The sequence below is a fragment of the Cupressus sempervirens genome, chromosome 5 (genome assembly GCF_028749045.1).
Source record: "Cupressus sempervirens isolate cs-2001-9-10 chromosome 5, ASM2874904v1, whole genome shotgun sequence".
Taxonomy (NCBI): Eukaryota; Viridiplantae; Streptophyta; class Pinopsida; order Cupressales; family Cupressaceae; genus Cupressus; species Cupressus sempervirens.
Window position 1 is genome coordinate 550,356,064 of NC_143122.1, and position 27,350 is coordinate 550,383,413.

The following is a 27,350-nucleotide window of genomic DNA, read 5'->3' on the forward strand; positions in this document are numbered from 1 at the left end:
ATAGGAATACAAGGTGTATCTCATAAACAAATGTAGTAGACAACATGTGCTCAATTGGAGTGTGAACTACTATGTTGTCAATGTGACAACTCATACGGATATGCAAACTCCTAGGTGTATACATGACAACTAATATGAAAATGCATTAACCTAAGTAAACTTAACTAAAGTTAAAATAGAAAATACTTATTTACACCAACACTTTCCCAGTTTGTAGGCTTCCATCTCCAAGATCTTTGACTCTCAAGTGGTTAGAATTTTTGCTTAGAGAAATTAGGCTATGATACTAATTGTTGGAAATATAATGGGAAAGTGAGATGCTGGGGAAGGTTGATGAATCAAAATATCTCAATCTTTTACTACTTCAAACATAAATCATATTCAAACTTTATTTACAATATTTCTCAACCTTAGCCTTAACCATGCATCATCATCTAACAACATGTAATGTCAGATCTACCATCTAATCACATGAATCAAATAGATGAACATGTAATCAACACATAACACAAGAATTAGTTATGCAGAAGATTGGTGGGTTTACGAAGGATAGTTTGAGATTCCCTAGGAAGTACCTTTGCCCTTTTATGACTTGTGTGTGGCATGTAAGTAAAGTTATTAGTTCCTCGATAATCTTCAATACTTTATGACCTTTTCTAATTTTTGCTACTTTGGTGTTTTATAGAGATTATCAAGTTTTTGAGATGGGTGGGAAACCAAGAAAGTAAGAGTCGAGCAATTTTACGGCATGGAAGGCTAAGGCCTTTGTGTGGGAAATTTTGCAAAAAGGTAATGTGATGACCTACATTGAGAGACTCCATGGGTATAAACCCCACATTATGGAAGCTTTCTTCAAAAATTGGTTTGAAGATAGGGTTACTTTGCATGGGGTCACAATGAAATTGACTGAAGAATTTATTGCTAAGGTTACGGAGCTTCGTATGGAAGCGATCAAATTTAGTAAGGAGACTAGGATCTCCAATGTGGCTTTCAAGAAATTTCCAAAAATGAAAGTTGAAGAGAAGAATTTGGAGAAGAATGGGGATTTCTACAAACTTAATCAAATTAAAGTTATTTGGAGGGATGTGTTGTCTTTTATCTGTGATTATTTTATTCTTAATTTCACTTTTTTTTCCTAAATCATTTTAGGCACAAAGATAGGATTTCCTTCCCTTTTTTTTTGAAATACTCTCTGCTTCTTAGCCTTTATGCACATAGAAAGAAAGAGTCTTGTCCTATGCTTCATGAAGGTTTAATTTTAATAATTAAAAATTTCTATAAAAGTAAGGCTATAAAGCCCTCTCCATTTCTTGTGAAAAGGAAAGAGACTGAAAGTGAGACCCACTCTAAGAAAATTAAGTTGGAAGAAGGGGCGGGTGCTACCAATAAGGTTTTCAAATGGGAAAGGACTAAGAAACATGTTGAGGAAATTATTGAATCTAAGAATTTGGACAATGATGAGAAAACAAAAATGAGGTATCTTAGTTCTAACTTGGATGGCTACTCTAGGAGTAAAGGAGTGTCTTCTAGTAAAGATAATGTGGAGGGAAGTCAAGATATAAATACTAACTCAAATGTGGGGTTAGAAGCACTCGGGGAGGGTGATGATAAATAGAGTGATCACCCTTCTCATAATGCCAGTGAGGATAAAATGGAGGAGGAAACTGGTGAGGAGAATGAGGATAAAGGCGCAATGGATAAGGATAATAGCTAGAGTAAAGGTGAAAATGAGGAAAGGATGGAGAATATGGACATTAATACTGATACCTAGATCAATATTGTGACCACTTTTGATCCTAGGAATGTGGTTGATGGGAGGGATGACTCCCATGATGCTAAACTCTCCTTCCTTCACACTACTAAGCTTAAAGCAAAGACTTCTCTTCAGAGTGATTCTTGGATGTATAATGAATTAATGGTTCTCAAGAAGAAAATGGGGATTATCTAGAAAGAATTGGATGTTGAACAAGCAAAGAGAACCCAGATGGAAGTGCAAATTGGTAACATCCCTCATAAGATTAAAGAGTATGAACAGGAGCTTCGCTAGCTTATAAAGGAAAGTGGTCAAAAAATGGAACATGTCACCTCCAGTCTATGTACTGCGTTGGCCAGTTTGGGTAAGAAGAGTAATGAGAAGATGATGTCTCCTGGTAATGCAGGGATGGGGAGTCCAGGTGGGCCTAGTAAGAGAACTAGGTAAAGCACAAGGAAAAAGGTTGTTGAGGCTCTCAAGGCTCCTGTTCCTTCTCCAACTGACATTATCCAGAGTACTGCAGAAGCAAGTAAAGAGGTGATGAACATTATCAAAGAGCTGTTGTAGGTGTTGACTATGGAGTGGGTGTGTTGGTTGCTAGTCTGGGTGGTTTCCCTTTTTTTTCTTTTGCTTTTCAACATGTTTTAAAACTATAGGTTCCAAGAACTTTTAAAACCTGGTCATTTTTTATGGTTAAACTTTTGGTTTCAAATCCTTGTAAAACCTAGTTTTGATGTGTTTAATTTTTGTAAAGGGTTTTGGGTCCCTTCAAAACTTTCTTTTACTATAATCTAAAACAAAAAATGTAGGGCACTAAGTTCAATAGAGAACTCACCGAAGATGACAAGAGAATAGCTTACCAATAAGGTTATATACTTGTTGTTGAATGACTATGAGAAATGAGTGTACAAATAAGAGATTATACTACATCTATCACACAAGTAAATTTAATTTATTTGATATTAAGCTCCAACATTAGGTGATTATATTTTTTTTAAATAAGCAAGCAATGATAACAATGTGCATGACATTGGAATGCAAGATGTTAATTCTGGACGACAACTTGCACATGATGAAGGTCTGGATGTGCATCCCAGGAGTATAGTATTTGTTTTCTATTAATTATTTTTATGTATTTATTAATAAAATTAAACATCTTAAATTAAAATTAGTGTAGTAATTAATGTAACCTTCTTTTAATATTTTAGAGCATATAGTCAGTGTTGACCAAGTGGAGCATGATCGAACTACACAACAGCAGGAACATGATGTTCCTCCATTAGATAAAGAGGACCACTATTATTCCTTTGAAAAAATTTAATAGAAATTACATTTTTATTAACATAACCCTTTGTATCAACTCTAGATTGTGTTTATTTTGCTAAGGTTGAGGTGTGACAAAATGTTGTGGAAGATGATGTCACCCCATCAACTTAAGACTGCTATAATTATTTTCCTTAAATTAATCAAATTTTTGTAGCAATAGCAAACTATTTCTTTGTTATTGTAGAAAATCCTCCTTTGCAAGAGCAGCCTCATCCTCAGACTATGCATACATTGAGAACACAAAAAGAGGGAAATGATGATGAAATTGATGTTCCACTTATTCTTTTTTCTAATAGAAGGAATAAAGAAAAGAAAACTATAATGTACCTTACTCGATAATGAATGATTTTTTATTGTGAATGAATGCATTTAAGTACTAATGAATTATATATGTTAATGAATATTGATGAATGTCATGTGTTGATGAATGTTAATGAATGTCATGTGATAATGAATGAATGTTATATTTTACAAATGGATAAAAGAATGAATGAATATTAGATGTTAATGGGGAATTTAGAGTGATGTTGGGGGGTGGGGTACAGTTAATCTTCCACCTTTACGTGGTTGGCCTTGTTAATTAGATAATATTAAACTATTCTCAAAGCAAAGCAAACTCAATAAGATAACACTAATTGGAGAACACTAAGGTGCACATCTTAAACTTTGTCTCAAAATGTTTTATGGATTTTTAATATTTATTAGAATGATTGATGGGTTGATGTCTAAGTTTTAAGCCAATACTTAATGGAAAACACTTCAAAATAGGCTAGAGAAAGATGAGAGATGCTCAAGAATAAAAAATAATAGACCAATTGTAATTAGTTGAGGTATGTTTAAATAACTTATTTCACATGTTGGTTTTTTCACTGAAAGAGTTAGATGTTTACATATTCTACTTCATAAGTTTGAGCAAGATGAACCTTGAGTTTGACTTTCTGAGTTTTTTGTACAAACTTGCTTAATGGGAAGAACACCTTCAATGTGATTTGAATGAAGTTGTCTATGGTCAGGTATGAAACTCTATTATAAATATTGTTCATCATATATTACACAACTAAACAAGAAGAAAAATAAAAAATAAAGCTACATGGTTTTCAATAAAAAAAAACTTGATATAGAAAGATCATAATTGATCTTGCAATATGTTCCTCTTATTTGTAAATATTACAAGTTAGAAATATTTATATCAAAAATATTTTATTTGACACACAACATCCACAACATGTAATTATGACTTTGATTTCAATGTTTTAGTTATTATTTGATAAAACTAATGTTGAATTGATATAAAAGATGAGATGTCTTACATTTTGTATTCACTTTCAATGTCGTAATTTAAATCTTGAATGTATATTGATATCCTTGAAAGAGCATGGAGTTTTCCTTGAGAAAAGTATACATTCTAGTTGTGAAGAAAATGTATCCCTTTGTGAAAGTGTGATTAGATAGATTTGATCTTTTATTGAATCAATAATGAAATGGTCATTAATACATGGGAAATATTATTGGAGAAGTATGGCAATGTGTTGTATTTGTTAGAATGATTAGAATAACTGAGATGGGGGGTGAATTAGTTATCCTTGGGTCCAGATGTACCAAATCAAATTTTTACAACTTCAAATAACTTAATTAATCTAATAAATCCACTTGGCCAATATATATAGGAACTCATCAGTAAATCAACTAATTCATTTCAACATTTAGCTCTTTGTTCTAGTGTATGTTTAATAACATAAATATATAACATTAAATAGCATGAAACATGAAAACAACATCAAGTATAACACCAAGATTTAATGTGGAAACACAATTTGGGAAAAACCACCCAGTAACATGTTACCATGTTTTCACTCTTTTAAAGTGAGCTAAGTTAATGGCCAACCTTGTTAAAGGTTACAAAACACACTATTAGGTGTGATCCTATTAAAAGATTTGTTAGAGTAGTTAGATATTTTTAAATTTACTCAATTTTACTTAAGTTAAAATTTGGGCATGTAATAATTAATTCTTTTATTAATTATTATAATGCAGCCTAGGTTAGATTCCTAGTAGGGTTTTGATATCCTTTTATAAGGATCGATCTCTCTCTCTCTCTTTGTAATTTAGTGATTCAATCACTCAATAAATTTTTGTTTGATTCAATTGTAAAGCATGAAACATGAAAATAACATCAAGTATAACACCAAGATTTAATGTGGAAACACAATTTCGAAAAAACCACCCAGTAACATGTTACCATGTTTTCACTCTTTTAAAGTGAGCTAAGTTAATGGCCAACCTTGTTAAAGGTTACAAAACACACTATTAGGTGTGATCCTATTAAAGGATTTGTTAGAGTAGCTAGATATTTTTTAATTTACTCTATTTTACTTAAGTTAAAATTTGGGCATGTAATAATTAATTCTTTTATTAATTATTATCATGCAACCTAGGTTAGATTCCTAGTAGGGTTTTGATATCCTTTTATAAAGATCGATCTCTCTCTCTTTGTAATTTAGTGATTCAATCACTCAATATATTTTTGTTTGATTCAATTGTAATCTCTCCTTTGTGGATTTGGGAATTCCAACCTCCATAGCTTTTGCTCATCTCTTTTTGTGATAGGTTTTTGTGTGTAGGTGATTCTTGGGAACTATGGAGTTGATCTTTCATCAATTTCAACCTAGTATCAGAGTTTCAGACTTGCATTTCCTTGTTCTCCTCATGAGAGGTTTGTTCTTTATTTTCAAATCTATTATTTTAAAGGTTTTTTGTATTAGATCTAGGTGGTCACACTTTTTCGATGCTCTTTGAGCCCAAACAAACCTTACTGTTGGATTTGTAGCACCCAAAAACCCCCATTTCCATATAAAATTTGTCCAATTTGGACACAGTTGACTGGTAAGGAAAAAAAATTTGCTCCCAGATCTAGGTGCACTTCTCAAGGTGGCAATATTTATTTTTTCGAAAAAAAAAACTAAAATAAAGGGGATTCATAATTTTGTTTTAAATTTTTTTTTTGAAAGATAAATAAACTCAAAAGCACTTTATTAAAAAAGTGCATGCAAAACTTTTTTCAAACACATGCTTTAAAAAGCACTTTTTCCTTTAAGTAAAAGTCCTTGTCAAAGGTAGGTTATCGTACCTTATTGTCAGAATACTAAAATATGCATAGATGTTGATGTCATCATAAATTTGAGGTAAATTTTGATGGTCTTTAAACCATTGTTCTTGATTTTTTTGGTCCTTAAAAGTAGTTGATGGTTTCTTGGTCGTATTTTTGGCATGCAGAGGTATTTTTTGACAAATCTTATATCGTTGGAAAGCTCTTTTCAATCTCCTCATGATGGTGAAATTTATTTGGATTTTTTATTCTAATTGGTTTCCTATTTATGTAGTCAAATCTAGGGGTTCTATTTTGCACTCTAGGAGACATATTTTGAGCATCTGATCTCTAATTTGGGAATTTTTTATATTGTTGGAAAGATATTTTAGAGCTCTATCCAATGATGCTAGTTTTATTTCTAGATCTTTCTCTAGGGACATGTATTTTGGTGGATATCTTGGTTGTTTCAGGTCCAAAGATCAATTTTGTTGCCTCAAATGATTCGTCATGGGTTGTACTATCTATTGTATTGGCCTTATGTCTCTTTTGGTCTATTTAGACATCTATTGTATGCATTTTTGCAAACACACTGAGATAAAGTGACATATTGCATGTAGTGCCTACCCTTAGTTTACTTTTCATGTTATACTACCAAATTCTTTTAGGTGAGCTTTATGGTTATGTTTTATGATTTAGTGGTACTCAGTTACCTGATTGATTGGATATTATTTCATACTTAGTTATATAGTTGATGAGCTACTTGATACTCGGTTATTTCATGTGTTCATGTTTATTCTTTCGATGATGATGCTTCATACATTCATATAGTGATTTCATTTTTTCATGATGATAGTTAGATGGATGATTTATATATAGTTTTCTATGGTTACTTACCCCATACTTGCATGTGTATGGAGTACTTGTATGTTTTATTTTATGTTTGACATTTTTGATGTGGTTGAGGGAGGGAGTTGTAGTCACCTGCTCGTTGGGATCTACACGATGCACCACTCTCTACCATTTCTTATTTATTTTATATTTATATGTATATGTACATGTTTGACTTTTATGCAGATTACAGGTATTGGACATTGACTTCTCTAAATTGTCAGGATGAGCGTGCCCTATTGTAGTATCTCAATGGTAAAGAAGGGAGATAGTTCTCGAGTACAAATCCTAAACCTAAGCCAATTGTCCTAGAAAATAGGACAAGTACCTGAGTTATTCACCCTTCCAAGGTCGTCAAAGTGATGTGAATTCAAGATTTTGACCCTTAAGTTTGAATTTGTACTTTAACTTTTAGAGAGGTTTTCTTATTTAAATTTGTGAGTCTATTGTGATTTTTAGTTATAATTAAATCAAGTAAAATGATTACCAAATGATTTAATTTAACAAAAAATTATAAAGAAAAATCAAATTTTAATTATATTTAATTAATTAAATAGAAGAATTAAATTTAAAAGATTTAATTAAAGATCCAAATTTGGCATAAATATATTTATTTAATTTCATAATAATTAATTTAGGAGTTTCATTTTAAATAATAAACTCTAAATATTATTATTATTTAAATTAATAAATATATTTTTAAATACATCTTGTCATTTAATAAAAGCAAGAGAGAATAAATTAAATAAAGTTTATTTTAATCAAAATACAATAAGTTTGCACCTAAAATTAAAATAAATTAAATTAATAAAGAAACAAGTTTTGCATGTTTGTAAAACTGAAACCCTAAAGAAGAAAGCTCTTTATTAAGAAATTTGAGCTCATTTCTCCACACATGAGGAGCAAATTTCTGGAAAGGATTTCAAGAGGAGAATTCTTGAAACTTTTGAGCCTTCATCTAGTTAGCATTAGATCAAGGTAGGAACTTTGTTGAAATTATCACAGTACATTGCTTCAAATCTTTCCTCTGTTTTCTTCGTGTTTGTTTGTGGATCTTGTTTCAAAGATCGATTTTGGTTGAAACCCTTATTTGATAAACTATTGTTATGCGTTATTGAAATTTCTGTGAGAGAAATCAATCAAAAATTCTTATTAGGAAATTGGATCTCTTAGAAAACTAAGATCGGGATAGGGTTTGGAAAAGAAAACCAAAATTTAATTTAACGAATTTGATTGTTTGCAATTATTTTCCCTAGAAGATCTATACTGGAAAAGTTTTTTTTTTTTAAATATATTTATATAAAATTACCACAATAATGAGAATTAAAATGGTAATATTTAAATTGTAATGGTAATTAATACTAAAAAAAAATTTATTGAATTTCATGTTGTATTTATTGGAGGGGAATTTTATTTATAAATATATATTATTTATTTATTTATTGGTAGGTTGGGGCCACCACCCCACCATCCCCCTTTCTTCCCATCCTCAGCCACATGAGTTCTCAACGGGCTTCAAAGCCTGTTGCACAACAAACTCTGCTGTTGTAGGCAATACTCTACTGCTACGTCAGCAGAGCTATTACGACAACTGAATAAGCCTATGGGCTATATAGAAAAAAAGGTAGAGTTTATTTTTTTTAATTAAATATTTAATTTATTAAATAATAGTTATTATTAAATTATATTTTATTATTAATTATATTAGATTAATATGAATAGTAATTATTATTATTAATTAATAAATATTATTTATTAATAATTTAATAGTTATTATTTAAATTTTAATAATTTTAAATTTAAGTTTTTATTTTTTAAATTTATTAATTGGAGATGTATATTTCTTTAAAATTTGGAAATTGTAACTCAATTTATAAATGAGAGAATTGATTGGCTATAATAAAACTCAGATTTTGTTTAAATGGTTCATTTTATATGAAATGTTTTTTTTATACTAAGGAATTTTATTATACTTTTGAACTCATAAATTTTATCAATAATGACACTTTGAAAATGAAAACTTGAACACATTTGTAAATCAAACTTTTATGTTTTCAAACCAAATGAACTATGAAACAATACTTGTTTAAATACTTGAATTGATGTATGGTTTACTTTGTGTTGGGGTTGGGTTTTAACTTAGTACATTGACCAGTTTTGGATGTTTACCAAAGGTCTGGGAGTTATTGTTTTATGATGTTGTATGTGATGTCGTGGTTATGTGATTTGATCTTTGAGATATGGATCAATGTTTATATTGTGATTTCCAGTCACTTGTATAGGATTGATGTTGTCTTTGTGGATTGATGAGATTTTCTACTATGAGCTTAGGGTAGGTTATCTTTATGCATGTTGGGAAGTGGCTTGCAATGGAGGTCAGAACCCTAAAGAGGTTGCCTAGGCAACCCATTATAGGTTGTATTAATAAGTGAAAATGTTTCATTAAATGGGTTTAAAACGAATTAACAAGAGTCCATGGATTACCCCACCGATGCCTTGAGTGCTAATACAGGCTAGGATGGGAATAGAGAGGATGCTTGGTTACAACCTTGCCTTGTTAGTATGTCTTGTCTATAAGAAAGGATATTGATGTTGTATAGAGTCACTAAGGGGCTAGAGTCCAGAGAGGTTACCAGGGTAACCTTAGAGTTGGCTCATGTGATAATAGTTGTTTCCTACGTGTCTTTGTTCCCTTTGGGATTAGATGTTATTTGTGTCTTGGTACCTTTGAGATAGATTGCTATTAATATTTCCTTGCCCTAGATGATGGTTATATCTATATGGGACTTGAGATTATCTCCTTGGCATGGTAGGAGTGGGCCATTTAGGTTCCATGAGGTTGGGTGGTAGTGTTTCTTATACCATTGAGATCCAACAGTTGGATTTCATTATTGGATGTACTCATGCAGTTGTTCCTTTGATTATGATCTTGTGTTTATGTTCGGTGGTCATATTTTGATGTATTGTACTTGATTATTGGAGATCTTATCAGATGTTGTATCTTTTTATGATGTATATTCTTTTAGCAATTCATAACTTGTGACTTGCATAGAGGATGATTATGCATTCTGGTTATGCCATGTGGCATCTTAAGTACTTGTATATTATTTCATTTGATTCATACTAATGGTTATTCTATGATGTAGATTTTTTTATGTATCAGATTTAATCTTAATAAAACTTATGAATGTGATTCAACATCATGAAACCCTTAAGAGATATAACTATTAATGTATGGCTTTATATGTATGTGAGTTATTGCTTCCACTATATTATCTCTTTTTTTTAAATCTTAAAAAAATAATGTTTGGCAAACTTAGTGACTTAATAGGTTAATTTCTCTTGGGCTCCTTGGCAGGGTGTTACATTGCATATGTATTTTTATTTCAGTTTTTTTTTTCTTATTTTTCCCTTTGATTTGAGTAGTGTCATCAGATGACACATACTGATTTCTATATTCTTGGGATTCATTATATCTTGTGTCATATTACACATGCACTACTCTGATTAAAGTGCCATGGGGGGTTGATGTTTTTCCTTTTTTTTTCCATCTTCCTTTGTCTAGTGAGTTTCCATTCTATGATATTAGCCTCATAACGTGTCTAAGGTTGATCACCTCAGTACACACATAGGTATTCTTTTGTGCATCTTGATTGTAATTCCTTGACATCCAATTCTATTGGCCCACTTTTCCATTTTCCTATCACCTCACCCTTGTCTACATTGGGGGGTTCTTATGCTTCCTTGGTTTGATGGCAGTGAGTTGTCTACTTAATATTTGTTCCTATGTACTAGGTGAATACAATGGTTGTGTGCCTATGGATTTCAGTGAGATGGATCATTTACCATATAGACACTCTTATTTGTGTTCCTACTTTGGATGCATTCTTCCATGTTTGATTGATCAACTCTTCAAGTTTTGGTGCTATATGCCATTTGTATCTTTGAGTTTACTTGTTTGCCTTTGTGTGTCTCCTAATTCAAGGAGTGGCTTATGAGAGCACTCATGTAGATTATAGTCTTCTCTACCTGATTAGGTTCTATTTTAGTGGAGGTTTTTTAGATCAATAGTTACTTTTGATAGAGCTTTGTAGCTTTTGCATGCTTCAGTGGTGTTCTACATGATCATCTCTTTTGTTCCTATCTTCTGGGACATTCCCTAGTTTGAAGGCTTCTTCAATCCTTCACTAGTTTGTTCAAAATTATTTCCATCTCTTCTTGGAGTAAGGTTTTTCCCATGTGGTTTTCTCTATTTCTCCTCTTTACAAATATTTGGTTGTGCATGGGTACCTCATTAGGCCTTTTTTTAGAACCACATTTACTTTCAGTAGTAGTTTCTAGGTTTTTAGCTACTCCCTAAGTTTATCTTAAGGAGGGGTGTTAGAGTAATTATATATTTTCTAATTAACTCTATTTTACTTAAGCTATACTATAGAAATATAATAATTAATTATTTTATTATTTATTATCATACAAATTAGGTTAGATTCCTATTAGGGTTTTGATTTCCTTTTATAAGGATTGATCTCTCTTTTTAATTTACCAATTCATTCACTCAATATTTTTTTGTTTCATTCAATCATAGTGTCTCCTCTATGGATTTGGGAATTCTAGCCTCCATACCTTTTTCTCCTCTTTTTCTATTATATGTATTTGCATGCAAGTGATTCTTGGCAGCTGTAGGGTTGATCTTTCATCAACTTCATCAAGATTTAATCACATTGTTGGGAGTGACCTAGTCCAAGGACTTTAGAACATCCCATTAGAATGTCACCTTGATTAAAGGATTTACAATATGACTGTTAGGTCAACATTGAAAAAGGATTTTACTACCACAATGGTTAGAAAGTAATAGCTAGGTTTGACCTGATAAAACACAACTCACTTTAAAAATTTAGATCTACATTCAACTCATTCTTGGTTCATTAATTAGACTTCATTACATTCTTCATCATTGATCTTCTTGGCAACTCTTCAAGTAATCATACTTTCACCCACTTCTCACTTTTCCTCTAAAAAAATTGTTCTCCTCTTATTCTTCACAATTTTGCTAGTCCAACAACTAATCAACCAACATAAAACATCTCGTATGCCTTCTTAAATAGGTAGTTTTGATCTTTTTTTTCTTATACATAACTACAGATCTTAGGGTTTGATCAGATTCATTGAATCTGTCCATTATTTTGACCTTCATCTTCTTCCTTGAAACTTCTAGAAACTTTTCATTAAATCCTTGCCTTAGATAGCTTAAAAAACTCAGTTCTAGCATTAAATATACCAGCTCATCAATCCTTATCATTTATGCATTTTGACATATCTAAAAATTCAACTATGTTGGCCTCAAATCTTGATCTCTCTCAAACTGTTATTTTACTGATACTCAGTCATCACTGTGTAGCTCAATCTCAACTAATTTTTTCTTTCCTAACTTATATTGGCTTGCTCGATCTTCACTGGGTTTAGTCATTACTACAATTTTCTTCTTCATATTGCTTGACCATTACTATCACTTGGCTAATACTATTTTGCTTGGTTGTACTTAAGTTCCTTAATCTTCTACTTCAACTTCTACTTGGTAATGCTTAACTTCATCATTTATTCTACACTTCAACTCATTTGTCTTCTTCCCTTGATACAATGATCAAACAACATACTACCTTATCAAATACCAACTGATCAAGTGCCCATTGTAATTGATGAGGCTAATTATTGCCTCTATTTTATGATAATTTTAAATACTCTGTTTTAATACCACCAAGACATTTGTGAACTTATGTTTACCTGAATCGATGATTAAAATCCAGAATAGAACCATTAACCCATGGGTAGATAGCATGTCATATTTTGCCAATATTATATATATAATGCAGTATTTCATATAACCATCAAAATGTGTGTTCTAATATTTGGATTTAATTTGATTATGCTTCTTTGAAAATATCTTTGCATTATAACTAACCTATTAGCAAAGGAAGCTGAAGATGGTTGGAAGCATTTAAGGGAGAACGTTGAAGAAGGCTGATGGCATTCAAGGAGAAAACATTAAGGTTCAGCTGCGATGGAGTGGAAGAAGTCATAACGGTACCAAGAGACATGACCACTACCAAGGGGGAGCTATAAAGAATTGCTATATTTTCTCTACATTTACTATCGTGTCAAATCAGTTGGCTAGACTTTATTACTCATACTGTGAATTATTTCCTTCTTTCTCTCTGATGGATTTGTAGTAAGCTTGTTTGCTTTCCTATTTTTTGAATAAGTGTCGATCCTCTATTTATAGGGATCAGAGCAATGATGTTAAAAAGTTAGAAGAAATTTTATGGAAAGAAAATGTTGACTCTTGTACTGAGTTGTTTTTATAGTTTTATGTATTGTTCTCATGTAAGAAATTTTTGGAATATAACGAAATAGCTCTTGGTTTACACTCTATGTTACTAGATTAGTAGAAGCTGACCAAGGGGGTCCACTTGGAAGGTGGATTAGATTAGAGTAGTATAGATTTGTTTTCAGTATTTCTAGTATTGCAGGTAAAAGTTATAAGTTCCTTCCTATAACATCATACTTTGTGAGTGTTCCTACAGCATTTGTAAGAGCAGTTATAGTAGATGAACTAAGTTGGAATATAAGTTAGTATTCAATTGTATTTCCAGCATTCATTTTAGTGAGGAGTTAAGTTTGTTAGTTTCCTACAACACTAGTGTAGGTTCTTTCATTGTATTTTACTTTCTTGCAACATAAGCTTAATGACTCATTAAGAAACCTAGTGCACATATCGTGCAAACCATTTCAAGTATACATCCCTAGGTTGACAAATTAAATGCACCTCATGGTGGGAAAAATAGTCCTTAGATTGAATATACTATTCCTAAGTATGGCCTTGGGCATGATTATTATATACCTATTGTGAGGTGGACCAATAATTCCATCATACTTACTTCTTTACTCAGAAACTTTACTAGCTCGTCTTACTATCTCTTCTTTTCAAATTCTCTCCATCAATCAAAAGATATGGCACTTTACACTATTAGCAAATGTCTTACTTGTAAGGTTTGACATCAATGGCAACATAACAATTTTTCCATTTCCAACACTATCTTTACTAATACCTCTGAGATGTCATTTAGTGAAGTGTAACAATTACAACATCAATCAATGACGTTTTGTATTGTCAATCTTGGATAGACTATGGATTAACCATTATAATTAATGACAACATAACAATTTTTCCATTTCCAACACTATCTTTACTAATACCTCTGAGATGTCGTTTAGTGAAGTGTAACAATTACAACATAAATCAATGACATTTTGTATTATCAATCTTGGAGCTAAATTGCAATAAGCATGTCCCCTTGGGAGTGCTATATTATTGTTTGTAATCCTTGAACAAAACATGATCTTAGGAGAGTTGATTAATGATTTAAAAATATTTTATTGTAACAATTGTGATTAGACGTGAATGGTGGAGACCTTAGGTCTGATTTTGGACAACATGAATATACCTTATGATTTCTTGAAGAGGTTAAAATATGAACTAGTCATGCTAAGATGCATTTGTAAAACTTTGGAAGTTGCTTGTATTAGGACATGGTGACCAGTTATTAGAGAAGTCCCTATTTCCTTGGTAAGTTAGGAAGTGAAGGAGTTGTTTTACAAGACTTTGGATAGTAAAAGCCCGCAAGTCTCTACTACATATTTTACAATCCTTTGGATAGTGAAGGAGTTGTTATGCAAGCCTTTGGATAGTGAAGGATTTATTTTACAATCCTTTGGAATTAAAGAATTCCCTATATCTCATTAGATTTTGATAATGAAAGGACACAAGTCTCTAGTACCTTTTTTAAACATAATTTACAGAATAAAAATATTTAGTGACATAATAAAACACTATCAAATTAAAAGGTTTTAATTTCAACCAATAATGCACATGCAAATCTCTTTTATGGTGATTGTTTCTTGTTCCAAATTGTTTTGAGAAATAGTTTTAGTAAATATTCTTTATTTGAGAAAATTTTGAAGTATCTTTCTTTAGCATTTGGTTGGGGTCAAATGGTTGTGTATTTGGGGAGACCCATCAAGTTTTAACGTGAATGTATGGGCTTTTCTATGCTAGTGTAACAAGAAACAACCATATTTTGTTTAGAATCATCTCATATAAGATTTTTAAGGGCTAATCATGGAATGATAAGATTGTAAGGGACTCTGACATCCATTTGCATATCTTGGATTACTATTTTAAATTATTTATGTTGACTAATTGCATGTTCAGAGTCATAATTGCTCAAATGTTTTAGCAGTGACAATCCTATCGTGAATTGTTTATAAATTATAAGTCATTTAATATGTTTCCAAAGGATTGATCACATAAACTATGTCAAACTGTCCAGATTTCCAAACTACCATAGTGAGAATTGGTAGATTTTTGTCATTTAAATTTTTTTTCTCTATAATCACTTGAAGTTACTATATGTAAACATTGTCTTCACACACATACCCTTTCATTGGTCAAGATTACAAGTTATTTTATCTCATGAAGGACTATCCATGCTTTGTTTTACTTTCAAAATAGTGACAATCATATTTGATGGTTAACCTTATGTATTTGTGCAAAAAAGATAAAGGTTTAAAACTTTCATTAGTGTCTCCCCATTTCTTCATGGTGTTGTTACCAAATAAAGTGTGGATGGAGGAAGTTTCTTCTTCAAGTTTGTTGAAGGTATGAATTCTAATTCTATGGTGAAGGGAGCAGACCAAGGTCAAGGTATAAAGCATTGTGGCATAAGTTATTATTTGATGAAGATAGTACTAGTTGAATGATGTTACTTATAGAATGTATATGCTCTAATGAAGCATTGACAAAGAACTTGAAAAGATTGAAGCATTGGGCAGTTTCTTTGGATCATTCATGATCCTTATAGATTGTTGGAATATCTTACATTCTCCCCATCAAATTCATGACAAACTTTTTATTTATTTTTCACCTTTGGTAAAGGTGTAAGACAAAGGTGTAAAATTTGATTGCTAGCAAACTCTTTGGTTCATTGTTGAGGTTGTTTCTTCTTATATTTTCCTGCTTCATTCCATTGTGCTTAGTTTCAATTGTGGGATCCTATTGGGTTAATGGTAACAAGCAACTCTAGAAATGAACTTAAACCATATCACTTAATGGAAAAGGAGCATTCTTGTCCTTGCATGATTTTTGTTGTTGTTTTTGTTGTACATGTCCTAGATTTTCTATCAATCCTTGTTCATCTCACTTTCTTTAGTTTCATTATGATAGTTATATCCCAACCAAAAGTAGAAGCAAACTTCACGGGTTAAATTAAAACTCCTATGGTAACTTGATGCTTCAAAAGAAAATTGTATGTTGGATCTAGTTGAATAGCATTGTGGAGGTATAGTATTTTTCTTATGGATCATCATTAATATATGAATATAAAGCTTTGAATATGGAGATTCAAGAGGACTTCTAATGGACATTTAAACAATACATTTGATAACGAAACTAGTTTTGAGTTGGTTCCTAAAAGTTATACACATTAAGGATTTTTAATCCTTTCCCCCATGATTCTGAAGCTTAATCATATCAATCTATGTATTAATTTCACGCCTTCTCAAATCACTAAGATACCTTGTCTTTATCATATCAGTCTATGTCTTAATTTCACACATCCTTAAATTAGTGAAGAAGAGTGCGTTGATCATATTATGTCCACATTCTTACTATATTCATTGCAAGTTGAAAATGAGTATTGACTTGATGAATACTATTATGCAGAATCTAGAAAATTAGCATATCTCAAATGGGCAACATCTATGGTTGTTGAAATCAATACATGTGTCCCTTAGGTAATGTGCAAACAAGAAGATGCTCTTGGTCCAATTGTGAGTTTTTTTTAACTTATTTAAATTCATTTCCACTTTTAGCATCTCATATATGTAAAATTATAATGTTAGGCGCTTTTTAGATAAAGATCTTTATTGGAGAGAACCTTTAATGCAAGAGAAGATTAACTTCAACACTAGCCAAGTATAATGAGTATGAAAATAAACTAACTATTTATTATATCAGTATGTTTTCTCTACAATTATTATAAATGATTGAACTTTTACCATGAAGCCAACCACCTAAGCACTTTCATGGTGAACCACATAAATCAAATCAAATTATTTTAAAGCTTTAATGAAGATATAAAAAGTTAAACTGTAAGAGCTACTAATTCATATTTTTTTAAATAATATGGTGGTATAATTGGATTGCAGATAAATACTTGCAATGATTTTAATTGTGATGGGTTTACTCCCAATTCTAACAAAAATCCCAAAATTGGACTAGCTATTATGTATAGATTAATATTCAATCCTAAAACATGTTCCTTAAAATAATTAGTGTGTGTCATGTTGGTCATTTCCATTTATGCTCAATATATAGGTATATTAGATTTTAAAGATATTTTACCTAGAACATTTTTTTAACATATTAGTGATTTAATTTACAAGTTTCAAGCATTTGGTGGTGCAACACCATATAGGCCTATAGAGGACATATCATTTAGTATTGCACACTTCTTTCAACAAGGGAGACACAATGTAGAATTCTTATATGGTGTAAATTAGTTGTGCACATCAGAGGAATTTGTGATTATAAATAAACTTTTCACATTTTTTTTGTCAAAAATAATTAAAACTATTGTTATGTAAATGATGTGAGATAACTAGTGGAGCATACAACATTAAAATTTTAGAACTCTTTCATCTTTATTGTGTCATCTTTCATCTTTCCACTCTACTACTTTGTTCATGATTGTTGTCACATGTTAATGGTAGCAGTTATTGCTTGCACCTAGTGTGAAACTTTTACTTTTTGGGTTTCTATTAGCTTATTGCATGCTTACACAAACTAATGTAGAGCAAGATTGGTGTATCCCCAAAGCAAATGACCAAACCTCCAACAGAGATAACATAATGAAGATACAATTGAAAATAACCAATTTATTACCAACAAATCTTGAATTACAAAAAATTAACACCATACATGTCCGATTGTAAGGCCTTCCTCATTATGCCCAATACATTCTACATCAAAAACCAACTACTCTTATTATAGCTACATCTTCCACTTCCTTCTCTATATTAAGCATGCTACCATACAAGACACATCTAAATTACATATATATCCTTCAAGACACAGAGGTCAACTTTGAGTTCACATTCTCCAAAAATACAAAATATGTTCTACAATAAATGACTAAATACATTAAAAAATTATAAGAACATTTGTGACCTTACATGATCAAAGAAAATTGTATTTAAAACCACAAAACCTCGTGGAAAGAGATGAACCTTGTCAAAACAAAATACCATGCCTTGTTTGAAGAGTTATAATGCCCTGCCCAGAGATCCTTGGAACAAGGATTCAATACAAGCCAAGATTTTTAAAAAAAAATTTACAAGTATGAATGCACATGACAACATCATATAGGGATCACAAAGATCGCAACGGAAGACTTCACCACAATCCCAACAACCAACGGATCTTCAAACGCCACTACCAAACTGAACCAAGCAAACAAAAGCCAACAATGACCACGCACAAGATGAGGGCTCAAAGAATTGACCACTCATCAAAAAAACACCAAGCTAGGATAGAATGCAGAATCTTGAAATTTGGCTAAGTCTGAAATCCTGAAGCCCTGAAAATTGGCTAAGTCTGGATTTCTGAAGCCCTGAAATCTCCTAGAATCTTTATCTTATCTCTGAGAGGTCTACAACCTATCTCAAAAGATTTGTCGCATATATTAAAATATATCTTAAGTATAAGGAATTATACTTAAACGATATATTTTAAACCCCAAGAGACAGACTACTGAAACACACACAACATAAAACAAAAAGCAACATCATATGTTTGAAGAACACCGAAGAGGGTCGGGGGTGCCCCATGTAGAGGTAGATGGCATTGTGGTGCAGGGGGGTAAGGGGGGGCCAGTAGTCGGTTGGACCTCGAGGATCGAGATCGCCCAATTCCCCTAGGGAGAGGGGCCCTACTATAGATAGGCCCCAAGGAGGGGGGAGAGAATTTCGCATTAATTTGGCACGTAGGGGCTCCCTACTATAGATAGGCTCCTAGGTCAAGGTTTCTTGCCTTGATGTTGATGCCTATAGCTTTCCCCATGCCTGGTATAGCTCTCTAAATGCTGGCCCATAGATTTTAGGGCTGCTGCTGGCCCATAGATTTTAGGGCTGGTTCAGGGTCCCGGGCCAAAGGAGCGTATGCATCTGGCTCAACACTAATGGATCATATGCTGCAAGCTGCGGAGCCACTACCTTATATACGGATTAACAAATATCTGATAGAATTGGAAGCCCAGACGGATACAAGCGGGGGAGATTATTGTAGGGCCCATAAAATTTTAGGCATACCTCAAAATTATAGCCCGCAATAATATGTTTAGGCCCATACCTCAAAATTATAGCCCATAAAATGGCTAGGGGGCTAGGCCCCCATAAAATGAGGGGGCTAGCCCATAAAATGATGGGGGGGGCAATAATCTCCCATACCATACCTCTCCATACAAGAAAATTCTAGGGCTAGGGCTAGCAATAATCTGTTTAGGGGGCCTCACCATCTATTATAGGGCCCCGGGCCCCTTTTAATAGCCGAGCAATCCCTCCCATATAAATAGAGAGGGCGATTGGTTTTTGGACACGCTACATGCATCTCGGCCCACAATGCTACAGCCGAGAGCAGTCCAAACTCTGAGAAAGTTCGAGATTGGGCAGATTCTATGAAATGGGGGTCAGCCCCCCCTATATCATATCTAACTCTATGCAGTCAGTCATATGATCTAAACTTCTGTGAGTTTAGTTTATCATTCTATCAGATAGGTCGGCCAAGGAACCGACCTTGGCATGTTACCCCCTACCCTACAATTTGATAGGGATAGGGAATCTGGCAATAAAGATTAGCAGGGTGGGGTTAGGGTCGTGCCACAACTATAGTTGTTCTATCCCTCGCTCTTAGAGGAGAATGTGGAACCAATCAAAACCCAACCAATAATCTGCGGCCGGCAAATGCAGGGGGCCCACATGACTACTGAAATGACCTACAATAAGCGATTAAGGCCGGGTGACTGATTCCTTCTCGCCGCGGTGAGTGAGTAACAAGCGAGTTCAATTACGCTGGAAATTGTAGAATCACTACCAAATGAGACGGCACGCTGTGCACCTAAGTGCGAAAGGACAGTGCAAGCTATGTCATGCCAAAACCTGAATGTGGAGTCAGCAACACCTCCAAATGTCATTTCTTCCCGTCGCATTCGTCTTCAGAACGATATAGTCACTAGTTTTCACTCCTCAATGATTGAAAAAATTTGGATCCCCATAGAGATAGAGGGCTCGGTCTGTTCCTAGTGGTGCTTCAACGGTATCTGCTTATCAATTTGGGTCGCTTTGCCACTCTTCTTTTTAAGGATATAGAATGTGCCCTATCATTTTATGGGCAGGAATAAGGCAATAGGCAAAAACCCACCCCGCCGGTAGGGGGCGGCAAAAAGAAGACCGATAACTCAAATTTTGAACCACCCCACCCTTAGATTTCATGGATAGGGTGCCCCGGGCCCCCTGCATGCAGGGGGGGCTACATACCGATGAACCCTACTATCTAGCTAGGTTCGATTCTTCCCAATTGAGTAAAACGCGGAGTGTTTGAATCAGGGGGACCGGGGCTAGGCCATACCTAAAATTATAGGGCTAGGCCATACCTACCTACCTAAAATGATAGTGGGGATAGGATAGGGCCCATCAAATTAAGAATCCCCTACTATTAGGCAGGGCCCTCCCCTAATCCTCAAGCACACCTTCATGAACACCCTGCACGCACAATGGCATGGTAGTCTGCTATGATTGCAGAGGTATTGAATAATCGCCATAGGGGCGAGCCCCCAATATAGTAAAGGGCCTGCGGGTGCTGAATCATCGCCTCTACCGGCCAGCCCTAGGCAAGAATCCATCCAAATTAGTTGATTAGTTCCTTTGCATCTTGACGAGTTGCCTATAGAAGAGTAGGGCATGGTTATAGCCTATAGAAGAGTAGGGGAATCCTATTGCTTATGAAAGCAGGCTAATGCCTCCAGCACCGATTGATTGAGTTGGCCAAGTAACAGTTTAGGTTTCCTGTAGCAGGAGCAAAGGCAGATAGAGCGGAAAGAGAGGCTTCTATTGACTCAGTGGAAGCAACATTAGTGGGAGAGCTAACAGCAGAGGGGAGTGGTCCAGATCGCCAGATAGATATATGGGGCAGGGCGCCAGATCGATATACAGGCATAACCGGAAGGTTCTAGAAATAGGAACAACTGGCGGCACCACATAACTAACTCTGCCCAGTCTGGCATACCCCTGCAGGCCGGGCCCCCAAACAGATTATTGCCCGCCTAGCCCTGGCCCCTACCCTCCCTCCCTCCCTAAACATATTATTGATTATTGATTATTGATTATTGATTATTGTAGATTCTTGGTTGGTCCCTACTTTGAGATCTTAGCTATGGTTGCTTCATCGAAGGTAGGGCAATAGCTCGCCCTATTATAAAAAGGGCTCGATTCTATACGTAACATGCCCACCCCCCCATCCTTTAGCCTTCAACTCGATCCGCACCCGGCCGTTCCCATAGCCCATAGAATTTATAGGCCCCTGGCGCTGACGATACTTGCTCAGATGCATGGGGAGGACCACCAATGACTGACAAGGATCGATGCTGGGACCGAGACATGTCAAGAGGGCATCCATCTGCATGCAGAGGGGGTGTTTGCATGCAGATGGAAGCCGTGAAGCTACATTGATCCATAACGAGATCGAGATGCAGTCCCAGCTTTATCCAAATCAACTCTCAAAAAGTTCAAACCAGATCAAAAAGTACCCACTTCTCACCTGCACAAGTTTTTGCAAAAACCAGACGATATTTTAATATAGCATAGAAAAGTATCGCATGACATTTCTAAACAAGGAGGGCGACACTTTCAGGGACTAGGCGATACTTCTCCCAAAGGTGTGCAACACTTTCAGGGTGTCGTACGACATGTCTCACAAGGAGGTGAGATACTTTCTAGTATCGCACGATATTTCTCCAAGAGGCGTGCAATAGAATCAGGGGACACACGACAGAATTTCAATAGGCATGCGATACATTTTTGTGTCGCACCATGCTGATAAAATGTCGCCCAGAGAAACACAAAAACACTTAAGGAAAATGCAAAAGGGAAAAAATACATAAAATTTGAGTTCAGAACCTCCACACCAAGGAGTACCGAATCCACATAGATCGAGGAGCGAACACTCGAGTGCATAATCAACAATATGCCAAGGAATCAAGACAGAGGAACATCTATCCATCTAAATCATAGAAATAATGGAATGTACTGAAAACAACATCGCAATGAACATAAACAACATCACAATGTACATAAATAATATCACAATAACTGAACAACCAAACTAAGTACGCGGTTCCTCCCAACCATCAATGGCATCATAAGGCCATCATGGGCCCTAGCCATCCCCAACACGTAACATCCCAAGCCACCGATCAAATCATCAATATTATCGTAATAGGGATGTCACTACTAAACATGCTAATAGCCAAAAGCATAAAGAAATCTAACATGCTAGTTGTACAACAGAAGATAAACCTGCAAGTAGATAACATCACCTATCGCATGCTAATCATCATAATAAGGAATGTGTCAAAACTAAGATCATCTAAATATGATAAAAAACATCTCAATGAAAGCATAAATCACAAGAAGCATACTTCGTAAATCAAAGTACCAAGTGAGCACCTCCAGCCACGGTCGCACTAGGATATAAGACCGTCTCTATACACCAGTCCCTAGTAGTGGTAAAGGTAGCTACGCCTCCCAACCACATGGAACCTGTAGGTTCACACCCGTCATGCTAATGGATATAATGATCCAACCAAAAATACACATAAAACACAACATCCAAGGCTAACACTCATGCCAGACAGTATGATGGTTGTAACCCAAAACCTAAAATAATGCAAGAAGTATAGGTCCTAGTTAAACACTCAATAGGCTACTAAATAGGGGTTGACATCATGGAGGGTCACTTGGCATCGAAAATCCCAAGCTCGGATCGTGTGGATTCAACATCCCTTAATGGAATGGCTCGGCACAACATTTTATTAACTCAAGTTTTATTACCATTCACACATTTTCTTTAATTATCACTTGATTAAAACATCCTCTGCCAACCCTATGGGACTGAGGTCACTAGGCTGCAAGATAGAAGCCCCCTCCATATCCTACCCTACCCTACCCATGCTCATCCTATGAAAAGTGCCTGTGGGCATGCATACTCCCATCCCAACCCCAATGATCATAATTTTTGAAAGTACCACGGAAGATCAGGCCTCGCAAGTCACTCGACAAATGTATGTGCATGTACTCATGTGTGGCACACCACCATCATGAAGATCAAAACACAAGCACAGGATGAGAACACAATGCAAAAGATAACACCCAACTGAAAGCAACATAGGAAGGAGGAATTCTACATGAATCTCAAAGTCAATAAAATCATACATCATGAAATCACTCAACTAGCCTCAATCCAGGAGTATGGATTTGACATGAATCCCAATGATGCAACAAGACCAAACATCATGAACTCACTCAACCAGCCTCAATCCGAGAGTATGGATTCTACATGAATCCTAATGTCCATGAAACAAAAACAAAGGTCCAAAAGAAACCATAAAACTAGGTATAAAATCACTCAACCTACCATAGTGTCAGAAGTATGGATGTGACACACACCCCAATGTAATAAAAAAGTGCAATAGGGGTCTGACTAATATCCACACAGATCATCAAGGTCCACGACCCACATTGTGCCAAGAAAACTTGAGAACACAGGGCGGCACACAAAATGAGGTAAAAACTCCAAAATTTTGGAAAGCTTCAAAATTAAAACCCATTTGGCCTTTGGGCACAAAAATCTCATAAATCCAAAAATAATCAAGTTTAGACACTGTATGCAAAAATAGCCAGCATAACGGTGTAAAACCCCAAACCCTCATCTCGAAAAATAGGAAAATGTTCGTACCCACCCAACTGGGTAGAACTAGCATACAGAAATGGAGGGGAACACTAGTTCTTAGCCTTCAAACAAACAACTACCAAAAATAGAAGCAGAAACAGAGCAGAACCAATAAAACAGGAAAGCCCTACCTCACAGCCAAAAGGGCAAAATGGGAATCTGAACCATAAAATAAATAGCCCGCAGAAGTAGCTTAAAATCACGACAATCCAAGGTTTCCTCGAGCTGGATCCAACGAGCCCAACCTCGCGACGATCCCACGCCCGAAGCTCCCACAATGAACAAAATAGTAAATCCTCATGAAGAGGATTTTGGGTTTTACTCTCCAACTTTCTAATTCAAAACTGAGAAGTGAGGAATTAAATTCCTCTTTGGATATTTATTCACTTTTCAAGTGAATAATCGATTAGGGCAATTAGCTAGCCAACCTAGTTAAACCCTGAATCGAACCAAACAAAAATAGGCTATTCCTAGAAATAGAAAGTCATCTATGGAAAAGCTACTAGAAATTAAAATAAATCAATTAAAAAGCTCGAAAACCCAAAAACACATAAATTTCCTTAACAATGTTCGCAACAATGCGAAACTCTAAATGCACAAACACGCTCAATAGTTTAATCACATAATGCAAATGAGTTTGGATTTAATAATCACTGAAAGGTTTAATAAAATAATTAAAATAAGGATACGTCGACCATACAAGGACGACATTGCTAAAATATGAATGGTTGAATCACTAACTCCATGTACCACTGCCAAGGATATAAATCCTGCACACTAAACAAAACGATCAAGTGCAATTGCATATAATAACATAGCTGAAGCATTAATAAATGCATTAAATCACCTAATTTAATCATTTATTTAATTATATTAAAATAATCTATTTACATCACTCACATTCACATAAAGCATTAAAATGCAAGAATGAAGTAAATATCCATAGCATTAAATCCATCACCTAACATAATCAGAGGTAAGCCCAAATACCAGATAACCAAATATCATCATAAAACACATTGTCATCTCAAAATGGCATCGTCATGCAAAATGATCAACTGAATAGCATAGTAGTCTAACATCTATGATACTGAAATCAAAGTATAACATCTGACCCTTAGGTCCTCTCAAATATAAAACATCACATAAGTAACAGATATCTCTCAGATCAAAATATAACAAGGTAAATGTCTGCAACACATAACCAAATAATCCAACATGAACAATCCATTTCTAATTACTTAAGCATTTAATAATGATTGTTTAAACAACATTAAAAAGACACTTAAAACACGTAAGTGAACACAGTCATAAACATGACTATCCACTGCTACAGGAACCTAGTCTAGTGTAGCATGGCAATAGTACACAGTGCAATCTCTGCACACAACTCAGGGTAATCAAGGAACAACCTCATGATACCACATCAGTGAACCATAAATCATATCATAACCTCATAGATCAGTCAAAAGCATAACCAAAGCAACTGATAAAGAAACATACATCAAATCACCTCAACTGTGTAGACTACTCATGGTCACAATCATGATCCATCACAACAAAAGATCAGCAAGGTTGCATCCATCAGGACGACTTACAAAAGTTAAATGGGAGAGGCACTGTAAGAGCCACATAGGTAAATAACAACCAAGAAGATGGAACATAACTCCAAACATTTGAAACCTAAAATTTTACCAACATAAGATAATGATCCAAGATAGGTTCATAATAAGAATCCAAGCTCATATACTCTAGAATGGAAACCAAGTAATCACCAATTCAAATTGATAGATGGGAAACTGAAAACAAAAAATAAGGCAAATATATTTTTGGGTGATGCAAGATTGCAAATGACCCAAGGATGCTCTTGCATCAGACACCCAATGGGTAGTGACAAAATATGTTTCATAAGGACTTATGAACATCAAAAATAATTTAGCACATAAATCCCATGCTCATTCTTAACCCACAAATCCTCATTCAAAGATAACTAAAATTTGTCCAACCTTACTACTGCAACTAACTCTTCCATCAGTTAGCATAGATATGTTGTTGCTACCAAGATCAAATGAATCATACCTTTTGCAAATTCTAAAATAAATATAATTATTCCTTTCATTTCCCATTCTCTAATTCATGGAACCAAATAACTTTCTCAAATCAGACTATTTATCATCAGTAATGACCTTACTCACATGTTCTACTTCATTCAAATTGAAAGTTCTAAAAAATCTTAAGTTCTTTACACTTCCTCCTTCATCATTCTTTAAAGGGGTCATTTTTTTTTCCTTTTATTCTTCTCAAATATAACAATATTCTTTCTAAAATCATGAATAGATCCTATACCAAATTGCCAAGGTCTCCTAAGTAAAAATTGACAAGTACTCATGTTAACCACATCACATTAAACTTCATCTTTATAAGGTCCAATATTGAAATAACTAAGCATTCCTCTTGAACCTATACTCAGTGATCATCTTGAAACCAAGCAATAAAATAAGGAGTAGGATGTTTCAACCTTTGCAATCCAAGCTTTCTAACCATTTTCTCTGATACAAGGTTATCAATACTACCTCCATCTATAATGACTTTACAAAATTTGCCTCCAAATTTGCAAATAGTTCTAAGCAAGTTTCTTCTTTGTATATTTCCTCATCATGTTTAGCCAACATGATCCTTCTCATCAAAAGAGATTCTCCAACCTAGGATGAATCTAAATCAACATTAGATTCCTTCTTATTATGATCTTCTTGTGTTACCAAGTTTTGTTTATCAATCTTTTTACTAGAACATTCAAGAGCTCAGTGTCCCTCATTACCACATTTGAAACAAGTACCCTTAAACAAAAATTTCCTTTTAGAAATCATCTTCTTACCCTTATCCATATTTTTCAATTGTTTACCTTGCTATCTTCCTAACTTATCTTCTACCTTTAATACATATTGATAAGCATCCTCGACTAAACCAAGTTTCAACATACTTAATTCTTCTTGAATGCTAAATTTTAAACCATAAACATACCTTGCAATATTTTATTTAGAAGGCTCATGATGTCTAGACCTGATATGCATTTTGTAAAATTCCTCAATATATTCCTTCATGGTCATATCTTTATATCTTAAGTTTTGCAATTTCTATAATAATTCAAGTTCATAATCTTTAGGATTGAATTTAGCCTT

The 27,350-nt window shown here is 34.2% G+C and overlaps 1 pseudogene; it reads left to right on the forward strand.

Moving 5' to 3' along the window:
- Positions 1-21,627, forward strand: part of LOC149557113 (protein TOPLESS-RELATED PROTEIN 2-like) — a 130,597-nt pseudogene extending 108,970 nt beyond the window's left edge.
- The last annotated feature ends 5,723 nt before the right edge of the window (positions 21,628-27,350 follow it).